The 14,698-nt window shown below is 41.8% G+C and overlaps 1 long non-coding RNA gene and 1 other non-coding gene across 2 annotated transcripts in view; one reads left to right on the plus strand and one right to left on the minus strand.

The window, feature by feature from the left end:
- Positions 1-14,498, minus strand: part of LOC144300958 (uncharacterized) — a 32,855-nt gene extending 18,357 nt beyond the window's left edge. Inside the window, exon 1 of the long non-coding RNA XR_013367705.1 lies at positions 14,019-14,498. This is a non-coding gene — a long non-coding RNA (uncharacterized LOC144300958). The remainder of the gene's footprint in view (positions 1-14,018) is intronic.
- Positions 8,439-8,541, plus strand: LOC144301522 (U6 spliceosomal RNA). The gene has a single exon (XR_013368332.1). It is a non-coding gene; the product is annotated as a U6 spliceosomal RNA (small nuclear RNA).
- Positions 14,499-14,698: the final 200 nt, after the last annotated feature.

Here is a 14,698-nt window from a genome sequence, read left to right on the forward strand (position 1 = left end):
CCCTGCAGCAACATGGAGACTGAATTAAAGTCCCTAACTGAAGATAATACTTATAATGATTTTCTATCTCCAGGGGCTGTGACTTTACCTCTCCGTGGCTGAAAGCATTGGTCTCCACGAGGCAGGGTCGGTGTCATCTTCATTTCTAATCTGTAGAGACTGGCAGTGTCTGGCACAAGTTTGCTGCTCACTAGGTAAGTATTTCTTAAACATGTCAGTAGACTTCTTTTCTGAGAGCTTTCACATCCTTTTTCTGATCTGCCCATCTTAACAAAACAGGGAAGCCCTCATAGCTTTTTTACTGCCAACTCTTTTTGCAGGGGAATCAACTGAAACTAAGGAGTACTGGCTCATGAATGACAAATCAAATCCTACATATTCAGAGTCCTAGTCCAGAGGTCCTTTCATGCCATGAATGTCTCTCCCTTTCCTTCTTCACAGCAGATGGAAGGCTACAGACCTATAGCTCAACAAATAAGACGTTAAACTGAATAAATGTCTACACAGACACTTTCTCTCAGGGAGGGAGAAAGGATTATACCCACCAACTTTATTTCACACAGAGGGTAAGGACAGGAAGGCAGCTCTCTGGTAACATGAAAGGATAAGAGGTCAGATATAGTTTGTACCAACCCAGCTTAGACTAATTCTGAAGCCTACTCAAGTATTGTCACCTAAAACACCAAAGCTTGATTTTCACAGGGTATCTGATGTTGGTTATATTAGCTGGTGCCAGCAATATCCTCCTCTTAGCTAGGATGGTCCCGTTATTCAGTGGGTTCTTCTAGGAACAAACAAAAGCAGGGGATCCTTAACAAAAATTTTTTTAAAATTTATTTGAGAAAAGGTATGCATGTATGCATGCACATGAGCAGAAAGAGGGACAGGAGGAGGGGCAGAGGGAGAGGGATAAGCAGACTCTGTGCTAAGTGTGGAGCCTGATGTGGGGCTTGATCCTATGACCTTGAGATCATGACCTGAGTCTAAATCAAGAGTCTGCTGCTCAGCTACTCAACTGACTGAGACACCCAGACACCTCCCTTTTTTGTTCTGAAGGTACTTTGCCCAGCTGCTGTAGTAGGTAAAGGTCTTCTTATAATACCTGCCTGGAAGTTAGGAATGGGTCTTCATCTTCCTTTGCCTTCTAGAAAGACTTGAGCCTGAGCTGACCCTGAATACTGAGTGCCTAGAATCAGTAAAGAGAATTTTGACCAGGGCCAGAGAAACAACTGTTCCTTCGTGCTCTCCCATCTCTGGGCTCTCTCTCAGATGTATTAAGCCCAAGCCAGCAACAACGCTGGCCAAATGACAGACTAAAGCCCACAGCTGTCCTTTGATAGTGGCAAGATCCAACTGAAAAATCATCATGAAGATGGCCCTGAGAGTTTTGGGAGATAAGTAAGCATAGATTGACTGCAGGCCTAGTAGGGAGACTGAACCGTTGATCCCAGGTCCACCAGCCAAGAAGCCTATTTGGAGCTATGGCTATCCCAGAAGCCAACCAGGACTAATGGAGGAATCCATTTTCCCAGCCACACCCTAGTGGAGGAATGCATTTAGCCCAGCATAAAGGAAATAGGGAAATGGAAAGGAAGATGGAAAAGGAATCAACATTGTTGAAGAAGGCATCATCACGAGCCCTGAGGCTGGTGAGAAAGCAGAGCTCACAGCAGTGCAGCCCAAATGGGTTTTGAGCCTTTGTCTCAGGAAGACTAAAATCAACATGGCAGAGGTAATGGTATCTGACCCCTTAGCCAGCAAGAGCAAGAGAAGAAACCATGGGATTTGGGGAGTGGAGAGGTGCGAAGACCACCACAAAATCTCCTTTTATATGAGCCTTTGCCGGTACGGTTTGTGAACACTGCCTGAGCATTTGAAAAAATATTCCAAATTTACTCACCTGAGTTAGACCACAAATCAGAATACAGTTTGATTTTTAGTCACTTGTCAAGATCACATGTGCACCGACATGAAATTCTACGCAAGATACTGTGGCCACTGAACTACAGTAAATATAAAAGCTTTAACTGATAGATTGCTTGACAACAACTTGTAGTTCAACAATGTAAAATTTAAAGAAAAAAAGAGAAAACCTTCCTAAACCAGTTACTTCTAGTTGTAAATAGTTCAAAGGACTGATGCTTAGTTTAATTCTTTCACCTCAAGAAACAGCTTCGGGGCTTTGTTGGCCTATAGAGGAGACAAGGGTAAGCCAAAATGAATTGGTTGAGGGAATACCACATTGGCATAAACTAAACAAAGAAAGGAAGAGACTTACAACTGAGTTTCAGGCAAATAAGTGCTATCACTTGCAAAATTCTGGGATGCTAGATGTCAAAATTTGATCTGCAAGGTTTGGGGGCTTATGGAGAAGCCTGCACACGTAAAAGTATGATCTCCAGAGTGTAGCCAGGATTACAGAGCTTACTGTGGAAGCTGTAACATACTCGCAGCTTCCTTTCTCTGGGAAATAATTTTACATTATGACTGTTTGTGACTAAAATGTAGTTCTATTGCATAATATCATCATCAGAGCCATCTTCCTCTGTGTCCAGGCATCTGAATTACATCCGCAATATGCCTTCAGGCATATTACATACAATTAGGAAATCTTCTTTAGTAGCTCATTTTTTCCCAAATATGTAATTTTGGCTGAATGATATTAAGGGATTAAAAAAAAAGATATCATTACATTAACTGAAATTATTACTATTTTAATTTGCTGCAAAGCCTTTATTTCAAGTATCATTTCTTATAACTTGTAACTCAGTGGGTATCATAATCCTGATAGAATTTTAGCTACTTGATAGCCTGAGACATTTTGGGGGAATCATTCCCAACAGAAAATCAGTTTAATGAGCACTTCTGGTGTTAACTGTGAACAGCTATTTTCCACACTCTTAAAGTACATGACTAAGCCAGGGACTCATGCCACCTTTTGTAATGTAACACCTGGTGTTCTGTTCCTCCCCCTCCTGACCCTAACAATCATCCTCGAGTAACGCCTAGCCAATTTATGGAATTGATGGACTCCAGAGAAAGTGGAGGAGCTGAGCCAGCTTCCTGAAATAGCAAGTTTTAAGATGAATTTCTGGAACAACCACTTTAAAGTGCAATACAATGAAACTTTCTCTTATAATTTTCAACCAGCTAAGCCTTTGCCAAAAGGGTATTATTTGTTGAAGAAAGTGACATCCCTGGGAATGCAGAAAGCAAATCACTGATAGAAATAGAAATATCTAACCACTCACTAAATTTTTTTCTTCAACTAAAACATGGTGAAAACCTGGGACATGGTGTTTTCTGAAATGTTAATCATACATCCGGGGCGCCTTGGTGGTTCAGTCAGTTGGGCGTCTGGCTCTTAATTTTGGCTCAGGTCCTGATCTCAGGATCATGGGACTGAGCTCTGCATCAAGCTCTGCACTCAGCAGGGAATCTGCTTGAGATTCTCTCTCCCTCTGCGCCCCGTCCCCCAGCTCATTAGCATGCGCACACCCAAGCATGCCCTCTCTCTCTCTCTTAAATGAATAGATACATCTTAAAAAAAATCATACATCCTACATATTACAGTCTTGTGGTCAAGGTAGTGCTTGGAATTTCTCTCCCCTTCTCCAAACACAGCAATGACAAAATATGTGGCCAATATTTCATATGTATTTTACAAGTTACATTCTATTACATATATATTATAAATTGAAAAGTATGGCTATGCTAAAAAAATGAGCTAAACATCCTGATGGACCAGAAAAAGAACTACAGAGAAGAAAGTGTATCAAGAGCTAGAGACCTACAGAGCTTTAACACTAAAGCAGACACAGGGGTAAAGATCTGATTCCCGTGGGAAAGCCTGGGCAGGAGCACCCTGTGCCCAGCTGGGGACCAGAGCTTTACTTCTTGCATATAATCAAGGGTTAATCATGCTCTCTAATATGTGAAAAGAGCCAGAAAAAGCTCCTATTGCTGTTCCCTGACTGTGGCAGCAATTGGACTGAGCTGCCCGCTAGTCCCCTTGGCTTATCCTGGGACAGCACCCATATCACTGTGGGACTGGACATGGAGTTACCAGGTTATGACCTGGGGTCCCAAGGAACTTCCTTGTTTCCACAAAAGGATTGACAAGGTGAGGAAAGTATTAAGAGCAGGGGGAAACCCCACTCAAGATGAACCCACAAGCTAAAATGTCAAAGCTCATGAGAGTAAAGGAGCAATGAGAAAAGCAGCCAGCAGTCTTAACTATCAGCTGTATTAGTTTCTTATTGCTGCTTTAACAAATTATCCCACACTTAGTGGCTTAAAACACCAACTTATTGTTCCAGTTTTGTAGTTGAGACGTCTGAACTGGCTCTGGGTGGGCTAAACTCCAGGTGCTAACAGGGCTGACTCCTTCCTGGAGAGAATCCACCACCTTGGCCCTTCCAGCTTCTAGAGGCTGCCTATACTCGTTGGCTCATGGCTCCTCTCCATCTTTAAAGCCAGCAATGACGGGGTGAGTCTTTCTCACACTGCAGTGCTCTGAACTCTTCTTCTACTTCTCCCTTCCACATTTAAGGACCCTTGTTATTACATCAGGCCCACCTGGATAATCCACGAGAATCTCTGTTTTAACATCAGGGGATGAACAACCGTAATTCTATCTGCAACTTTAATTCTCCTTTTTCATGTAATGTAACAAATTCCCAGGTTCCAAGCATTATGACATAAACATCTTTGCAGGAAGACATTACTCTGCCTACTATATCAGGACCTATTTACTCCTGACAAATGAAAGAGATAGAACAATCTCAAGTGACTTTAAGAAAACTAGCATAAGAACCCCAAAAAGATAAAAGATTTTTAAAAAATAGGAAACTATGAAAGAATTTATGCATGGCTAACCAGTAGTAGAAAATGAGTCTACGGGTATTGGAGTAGATTTGGTAAAGTACCTCAACTCTGTTCTAACCTCCTATCAGCATGCTCTCCTGGATCAAAAAGACTAGAAAAGTAAAACAAAATCTATATTACCCAGGTTCTCGCACAGCTTAAGAAACCGTTCAGGTTTGGCCAGTCAGATGCATGCTTGTGAGTTCTGTATGTGGAGCCAAGTTCAGGGGAGGGAGAAGTAGTGATGCAGGAGACATCCATTCTCCTCTTGTGGGTTAGGCAGGCACAGCATGGCCCTGAAGAGGTGGGACTTCAAGTTCTCCTCAGTAGACCGAAGCCTAGGTAGCCAACAATTTCCTGGAGCCAGCAACTGCAGTGTGTGGCCTCCTGATGCTTGGAAAGCAGCTAAAGTCCGACATCTGCGGTGATCCTGGGGGGTGGCAGGTGCTATTGCAGCTTCCTGACTCGGTGTCCTTAGAAGCTAGCATCTGCAAAATTGTCCTTGGAGTCATTCCTGGTGATCAGTGTAGAACCTGTTCTCAACCTTCTAATGATTGCTTAAGTTCTGAATTCCCTGTAAAGTACCCTTTCTATTTAAAATCATGAACATGAAAAAAGTAAAAAATAAATAATAAAATCACGAACATGCCTCCTATTATTTACAGAACCCTGACTGTTATATGCACAACATACATTTCCTAAAACTGGGGATGGGCTGCTATTAATTGTGCTTTCTTCGCAAGACTTAGTGGTGCTTGGTGATCTTTCTCCCATCACTACAAATTTGCTACTAGGTACAGGTAAACAATGTATGCCATAACTAAACTTTAAATTATAAACAAGTGATTTTACAAAGTTAAAAGTATGTCACTGAACAGCTGGAAGGAGACAAAATGACTTTCTAGGGAGCATCATAATCCCATTTTTTATTTTAATAAAAACAAACATCATACAATTGGGTAAAATGAAAATAGACCTTAGGTAATAGATGGGGGCCACAGCAGCATTTGGCTGACAGTATTGACAAATTATCTCCTTCTAGTCCCTGGATGGTATGTGTCAGGTTAGTAAGAATGAATCCATTTTTTCTGATGACTTCTTTATTTCAAATGGGGCATTGTAAAGGGAAAAGCTCAGGACTTACACATTTTCAATTTTCTGTCATCAGAAAATGAGTTGCATGGTCATTTGGGGAGGGCTTGGCAGGCCAAGTCCCTCTTTCTCTGTGCATTGCCCATTGCTGTCATGGGAAGCTTTATACTCCTTCACTCAAAAAATTCTTCATGAGTGTGAGTGGATCAAGGTAAGAACCCAGTACAGAATGTTGGCTTTTTTTTTTTTTTTCAGTCCTGCTATTTAGAAAAAATAATGAGTTTCTTTGATTTGTTGAGTAGAATCAAGATAGCTGAGAGCTACCCCTAGAGAAAACATACCATTCATTGCTACCATTGTCATCCTTTTCCAAAGCAAATTCCAAATTTCAAAGTCTGGATTTACTTTTGTAGCTTTCTCACATACTTCTTGAGATCATAAATTAAACTCATACCACATCCTTTATCTTTTTATTTCAAGATCATGACATGAACCCATCCAGAGAATAGATTCCCATTAACTTTCCAGCCAATATTTTCTGTTAAGAAAATTTTGCATGCTATTTTCCTTAAAATCGATTTTTCAAAAATAACATACATCGCCAGAGGATGGTGAGTCAATCACAATAACAGCTGAAGCAAAAAAAAATAATAATTTTTCAATTAAGAGAGAAAAGTCTAAAGAAAAAGCATCAATTATTTCATTGAAAAATGACTTCTTATATTGCAATGAGGTAGCCTTGTTGTAGGCCAGTCATCTTTAATAAGATGCATCCCTATCACTAGGGGCATTTGGGATGGCACAGATGGTACTGCTCTGTGAAGGGGGTGAAGGGGTGCCTTGGGAAGGACATTGAAAATACATGTGCCCTTTGTATGCCATGGTGAGCTCCTTCTATTATCTTGTTAAGTGGGAAAATGGGTTCCACTGCCTTATCCTTATTTGGGATTTTGATCTAAAATGCATTCTATATCTCAAATTTGGCTAAGTATTCCTAGGACAGAAATATGCACAAATTCTCATCTAGAAGTACTGTTGAGTAGGGGATAAGAAGGTAAGAAAAGAATAAGTATGTCTAAGCAGAGAAAATCAAAATATAGTTGAGCACCTAATTGGCCAACTGCCTTCTACCACTTCAACACTTGAATCTTCCTGGCTACCTGCACAGTATTATTAACGTAGAATAAATCGTTTGACATGACTAGCTTTTAGGAAAATATGTGAGAGTCATTCAGGCAAAAAATCAGTTTGAAATAGATGAAATTTTCCATCTGAGCGGCTTCTACCAGGAGAGAATGTTTCTAGGAGTGCAGTATTTTTAATCTTGTTTTAAAATAAATACTTTAATGTATAAATCACACAATTGTAAAGGCACTTCAATTTTACTTTCCTTTAGTTTTGAGGTTTTGGAATTGCTCTGTGCAGTTCCCAGTAAAAGCTCTTAGATAAAACTTGCATGCCGAAAACCACCATCACAAATGTGCAAGTACAACTATAAATTTATACAACACTCAAGCTGTTTGTAGTTTGCAAAATTTGCTAATAAAATGCAGAAGTAGGGTTTCCATTTAACATTCTCTGGCACTGGCACTGCATGTATATCTTGGGTGCAGGCAAAAGATGGAAATTTCCATGCACAGAGAATCTTTTGTGGTTGTGACAGTTTGCTAATATCTTAATGAGTGAATTATGATAATTATGAAAATCTTAGCTTTACATTATTTGTGAAGAGTGTCTGTGAGTGTGTGTGTGTGTGTGTGTGTGTGAGAAAGAGAGAGGGAGAGACAGCCTTCCCAGGCAAATACAGCATTCTGATTCAGCAGCATTCAATGAGGAACATTTCATGGGCTAATAATACAAAATGGATCTTAAACTGCTGCATATTAATCAAATTCATTAAAGTACATTCATTAATTTGTGTGTATAACAGCCAAACTGGGAATGTGGAATTTGCTGATCTTGCACAAAATACATACATTAATGAATGCTAAAACTTCAACATGAGTAATAGCTTTAACAATATTTTTATAAAGCAAAATTCTAAGTATTCTAAATACCTAATTGTTAATTATTTTCTTTTTAATAGTTCCACTTTCATTTCATTTTGTTATTTAGCTGTAAGTGGAAAAACAAATACGGAAGAAGAAAACAATTCAGAAATAAAGGATAACCCCAAAAGGTTGTAAAGAAAAACTACAGGACATTAATATTAAGTTTCCTACCTCTCCTTCCAATCATTTAATTTAAAAATGGGTTCAGGGCACCTTAGACATGGTCATACTTCTATGTACAAGAAACATGACTTTGAAGCTAAATTAGAAGTCTTTCATTTCCTCTCTGGAACTGGAGGCTGGGAGGGCATGGCAAAGGAAAACACACCATCGGACAGTGTGTATGTAAATGCCTACAACTAATGGAAAATTTTTACATTTCTTCCATGGATTTAAGACTTGTGCTAATAATGACTAGTGTCCCTTCAGCAGGACATATACAGATATTCTGTATCTGGAATGATACAGAGATTAATTAGCATGTCCCCTGCACAAGGATCACATGCAAATTTTCGAAGTGTCCCATATTAAAAAAATAAAAGGTTACTATGTGATGTGATGGATGTTAATTAACTTGATTGTGGTGGTCATTTCAAAATGTATATGTATCATGTTGTACCCTTACAATATATAAACTTTTGTCAATTATTCATCAGTTTATTTGTTAAAAAATAAGTCAATAACTACCTTTCTAATATGTTACTTTTTACCTTGGATGCTAATTGCTCTGAAGGCAAGACTCCCTTCCTTGTCCTGAATAGCATTTAGCAAATATCTGGAAATATTTAATATCCAATTGGAGTTTTAAAAAGGTATACAGGTGTCTTCAACACAAGACTGCTCAGACCCCTTGATATGTTCATGTACATTATAAAGCTCTGAGCACAAGGGAACCAGAGCATTTTACAAACAATTAAATGAAGGACTTTCCCCCTACCTCTTCATATCTCACAAAACACTGGAGTTCTAGGGAATGCAGGTATTTTATCAATGTTATTAAGCAAGCCAGTGATTGGCAGATACCTCCCAATTAAAAAGAAAACTAATAGTTATCTATTAATACATTAATATATATTAAATTTAAAATAACTATTGTACAAAGCAAAATATGGTAAGAATTATGAGACAGGTGCAAACATAACCACAGGTTCAGAAGAGTCAGTGCAAGGAAACATTGGCAGTCAGGTCAGAGGCTACATGCTGATCTGGAAGCTTGTGGAGGGCAGGACCCTTCAGTTCCTTCTTCAACTCCCACCAGCTCTGGACTCTCTGACTAACCGGTGCTTAGTGCAAAACCCTCCACGTGGAGAAAGTCAATCCAACACAGGAAGGAAGGTGAGGATTTCTAGGTCACACTGGGTTAGCAAAAACAAATGTGCTAGAACAGCCTGACCCAAAGGACCAGGGTGTTCCATAGAACCCCTAGTCCTGTGTGATGTCAGGCAGAGGACTACTAGTGTGAAATTACTATGCTTGCTTCCAGATATGTTGAGCTTTCTTCTTAATTAGGAGGTATTTGCCAACTTTCTAACTTGCTTAGGAACATTGCTGGACATCAGCATTCTCCAGAACTCCAGTATTTAGTGAGTTATGAAAGGGTAAGGAAAAGAGTTGATAATTTAGCTGTTTGTAAAATGCTTTTGGTTCCCTTATGCTCTCAGCTTTACAATGTACATGAACATATGAAGGGGGGTCTAAGAAGTCTTATCCTGTTATTATCTGAGTCCATTTCTATGTATGAAAAAGATGAATGAACAGTTCACAAACTTCAGTATTTTAATCATCAGTGGAAACAATTATTTTTCATCCTCCAGTTGGGAGATGGTATATCTAAAGAAGTGCAATTAGTGATCAGTATCTTGACTATAATATTGAAATAAAAAGTTACCTTAGTGGGAGAAGAGACTCAATAGGGGTCAATGAAAAACAGAAAATTAGGAAAGAAAAACAAAATGCCTGGGCAGAAGATGGGGGAAGTGTGTAATGTAACTGGAATCAACGTAGCAATCAGAATTATAACATTCAACACTCATCTGTGATGAAGCCCTTGAATCTTGCACGTGGCAAGTACATTCAACCCTGGTCAGATGTTCACTGATGAACTTTCCAAGTTCTACATTTCTTTTCCTTCTGAGGACCTAAAAGCATCCTGATGTGGAATAAGAAGGAGCCACAACTATCAGGGAAATGTAAATCAAAACCACAATGAGATATCACCTCCCATCTGTTAGAATGACTCTTGTCAAAAAGAAAGGAAATAAGCATTGTTGAAGATGTGAAGAAAAGGGAACCCTATGCCCTGTTGATGGGATGTAAATTGGTGCAGTCATTATGGAAAACAGCATGGAGTTTCCTCAAAAAGTTTTTAAAAATAGATCTACCATATGATGCAGCAAATCCACTTCTGGGTATTTATCAGAGGAAATGAAAATACTAACTGAAAAAGAGAGATGCACCCCCATGTTCACTGCAGCATTATTTACAATAGCTAAGACACGGAAGCAACCTGACTGCCGACTGTTGGGTGAACAGATAAAGAAAATGTGTAAATATGCAATGGAATACTACTCAGCCACAAAAGGAAAGAAATCCTGCCATTTGCAGCAACATGGATGGACCTTAAGGGCATTATGCTAAATGAAATAAGTCAGACAGAGAAAGAAAATACTGTATGATCTCACTCATATATGGAATTTAAAACAAAACAAACCTGAACCCACGGATACAGAGAACAGACTGGTGGTTCCCAAAGGCAGGGGGTGAACTGTTCATCTTGTTCATAAATAAAAATGGACTTTGATAATAACATCACCCTGTCCTCCAATGTGCTTCCTCAAGTGGGAAAGAAAGGGCCAGATTCACAGGTGGGGATTACACACGTATCCCAGCCCTCTGCAATCGGTGACCTGAGTGAGCCATAGGCCTGTGGTGCACGTGACTGTCATCACTCACTTCTGCTGTAGAAGGATAACATTAAGAAACGTGGGCAGCCCCGGTGGTGCAGTGGTTTAGCGCCGCCTTCAGCCTGGGGTGTGATCCTGGAGACCCGGGATCGAGTCCCACATCGGGCTTCCTGCATGGAGCCTGCTTCTCCCTCTGCCTGTGTCTCTGCCTCTCTCTTCGCTCTCTCTGAATGAATAAATAAATAAATCTTAAAAAAAAAAAAAAAGAAACGCTCATGCTTTACATAAATTCTTCTTCAGCCTACTTGGATGTTAGAAAACATCCTGAGCATATGTTCTATTGTTACAGACAGTATGAATTAATGAGGAAAAACAAGTCAAAGCAGAAGATTTGGGTTCAAGCCCTAAATCTAATCACTCAATAATTATGTGGCAGTGGGAAAATGAATTGATCTGAGTCTCTGTTTTCTCACCTGTAAAATGAGAAAACATTGAATATTGTGGGAATGAAATACTATCACATATAAAAGCCCACCACAAATATAGGGCATTACATAGGACAACAATTTCAAAGTGTGCTCCAGAAATTCTACAGGCTCCATGAATGGGCTTGCAGGCCACTGAGAGTGAACCTAAAAGGCTACCTTTGGGTCCCCCACCCCATTTCCAGCCCCAACAAACACTTTGATCAGAGCGGAGCTACCTGTGTCTGTTTTGCAAATTAGGCTTCCAAGTAAGAATTCGATTGAAAGATTCCATGACAAAAGGGGGGAAAAGGACAAAAACCACGAATACAAATTATCAATCCACATATTATACTTACAAAGTGATTATTTCAGATTTGTATATATACTGTCCAGATCTGTACATGTAAGATACACATAATCTGTAGGTTTGTATTTTTGTACATGTAATGTACAAATACTAAAAGCAGGCCTCTGAAGCATGTAAAATCTTTTGCTATTCACACCATCACCATGAAAACCTATGTTTTAACTCTCAAAAGATGGTAGGTAGGTTTTTTGTTCTTCCTTAATAAACATATCAAATGGCACTGTTCATTAAATTGCACAGTAGAAAACAATATTGTACACAACACATATATATGACCAACACAACCAAACAGTATGCTACACAACATGAGTTCTCTTAATTATTAGCTGTCATATTGAGATTAAATTGGGCATTAAATTAAGTTTAAAGAGGGATTAAATTGTGACATGAGGTAAAGCTGCAACAGGCATTGAAAATAAAAGGCAGTTATTTAGGATAAAATCATGAATACTTGTCTGCTTTTGAATCTAAATCTAAATTTATTTGGATTTAAAAATAGAAATGAAAGGTGAATTTCATGATCTAGTTCCTCAGTTTCGGGAATCTACAGTCTATCATTCATCGCCTAAAGTTGAAGTCTCCTAATGTGATGTTGATTAACTGTTAATTCAACTATCATTCAGCGAGGAAGTTTCCATCAGTTTATGCCCTATTTTATGCTTTTATGTGACTATTTTCTCTACCTAAGCAGACTGCTGGCCCAGCCCCAGGTGTGCGTGTGGCGGGGGGCGGTGGGGGGGGGGGAGGTGTGCTCTATCCCACCACCAGGAGATCATGATGTGAGCTGACACGAAGAGTGGGTTGCAACGACTGAGCCACCCACACGCCCCAGTAGATAAATTCTCTAGGCCAGCTTAATATTAAGAAATTTCCCGATTTTTATTTAAATTAGCTTACTTTAATTAACTTCCCCTCTTTAAACCTCGCATAGCCCCCTACTGGCAAAGATTTCGTCAAGCTTTAAGTTCTCTAATTTGTATCATGAAAATAGTCTGTAGAATAGTCTTTCTTCACCACATCACAGACTTTACCATGGAAATTCTAACATGCCCCTCCCTTTTTCGTCACCCCTCCTACTTGAAGATCACCACCTTCAGGGAATACAGGGTTAAGTATGCGATGTACACAACCCTGAAATAACATTGTAGGCCAGTTGTTTTATGGGTGCAGCCCTCAGACTAGCCTTTTTGGGGGTTGGGGTTTATGGAGTTCTGATTTTTTTTTTCATCCAAAATGCCTTCTAGGGGCATCTCAATGTGGTGAGATGGTGTGCCGCCCCCCAAATCTGGCTCTGTGCTCAGTGGGGGAGTCTGCTTAAGACTTTCCCCATCCCTCTTTCTCTTGCCCCTCCCCCCTCACACCCAGGCCTGCGGGCAGGTTCTCTTGCTCTAAAAAAATCTTTTGTTGTTAAATGCCTTCCAAAAGAAAAAAAAAAAAAACCCACAAAAAAATGACCTTACCCAACTAAGGTATATAAGTGATGCAAAGTTATTCTCTTTCAGCGATAAAATGATAAAGTCATCCCTTTACCTGCATTATCAATCAGTGCTGGAGATACGGCGATAAGCTTGGAATTTTAAGCTTCCAAGATGAAATTTCGTTTCCAAGAATGGAACTGCCACCTTTTGCCCTAAACCTCTTCTTCTCTCTTTAGGCCATTCTAGGACACACTTCCAGGCCATGCTCTGTACTGAGGTCTGGCACCAAGCACCAAGTTTGAAATTTCATTAAAGGAACAAATCCAGTTTCTGTTGATTTCTTCACGGAAGTCTTTCTGCCCCTGCAGCCTGTCTGGCGGCCTCATTCATAGGGTTTGGAAATGTGAGGTGCCTCGAGTGGCCTCGGATTCTGAAACCCAAGTCACCCATTCTCCGCAGACACTTCCACAGCAGGAACCTGTTGAGGAAACGGCCAGCGAAGCAGGCCATCTCTCTGCCAGGGCGGGTCTGCCAAAGTCCCAAGTTCCTTTTTTTTTTTTTTTTAAGATTTACTTACTTACTTACTTATTTACTTATTTATTTATTTATGTGTGTGTGGGGGGGGCAGAGACACAGGCAGAGGGAGAAGCAAGCTCCACACAGGGAGCCCGAGGTGGGACTCGATCCCGGGACTCCCGGATCGCGCCCTGGGCCGAAGGCAGGCGCTAAACCGCTGAGCCACCCAGGGATCCCCCAAAGTCCAAGTTCTGAAGACGCACAGCAACTCCAGCCCCCCAGGACTCCTGGGCCATGCAGCCGGGAGAAGAGGCCGCAGGGCCGCTCGCAGAACAGACCTGTCCGCCCCTGCCGTCCTCCTTCCTCCCCGTCCTCCGCAGCTGCTCCTGGGCCTTCTGCACCCCAGGCTCTCCAGGCAGACGCCGCTGACCCCAGTGACAAAGCCCCGGGCCCGCGGACAGTGGGAGGCGCGTCCTGTCCATCACCCAGCACGGCCGGGCCGGGCGTCCTCTCACACCTGCCCGTAGGGGCCGCCGCGGGGCCACGCGCACACCGGGGCGTCTAACTAATCCACAAATCAGGGTCTTCGAGAAGTCTTCCCACCGCAGAGCGAGGGGCGCTGCCGTAAATAAAGCAGACTCCGAATCTCTTTGCCCTTCCAGGATTCCAGAACGTGCTGAGGCCTCGAACAAGCTGGCGCCTCGGACAAGGGTCCGGGCGGGCGGCTGTGCTCAGCTCAGCGTCAAGTCCCCCCCAAGTCCCGGGCGCCTCGCCACACATCCGAGGCCGAAGCCCGCGAAGTGCAGCCGGGCCCCCCAGCTCCCCCGCGCTCCTGGGGCCGGGAGGGAACGGCGGCAGCGGCCAGCTCCTCCGCGGGAGCGCGGCGGGGGCGCCCGGGGCCGCCAACTGGGTCGCGGACGGCGTGGCCGCGGGATCACGGCGGCGGGCAGCAACCCCTGGGTAGCGGTGCCAGGCAGCGGGATGGGCCGCGGCTGCGGGGCAGGGCCTGCCGGGTGGG

The sequence above is a fragment of the Canis aureus genome, chromosome 29 (genome assembly GCF_053574225.1).
Source record: "Canis aureus isolate CA01 chromosome 29, VMU_Caureus_v.1.0, whole genome shotgun sequence".
NCBI classification, from domain to species: domain Eukaryota; kingdom Metazoa; phylum Chordata; class Mammalia; order Carnivora; family Canidae; genus Canis; species Canis aureus.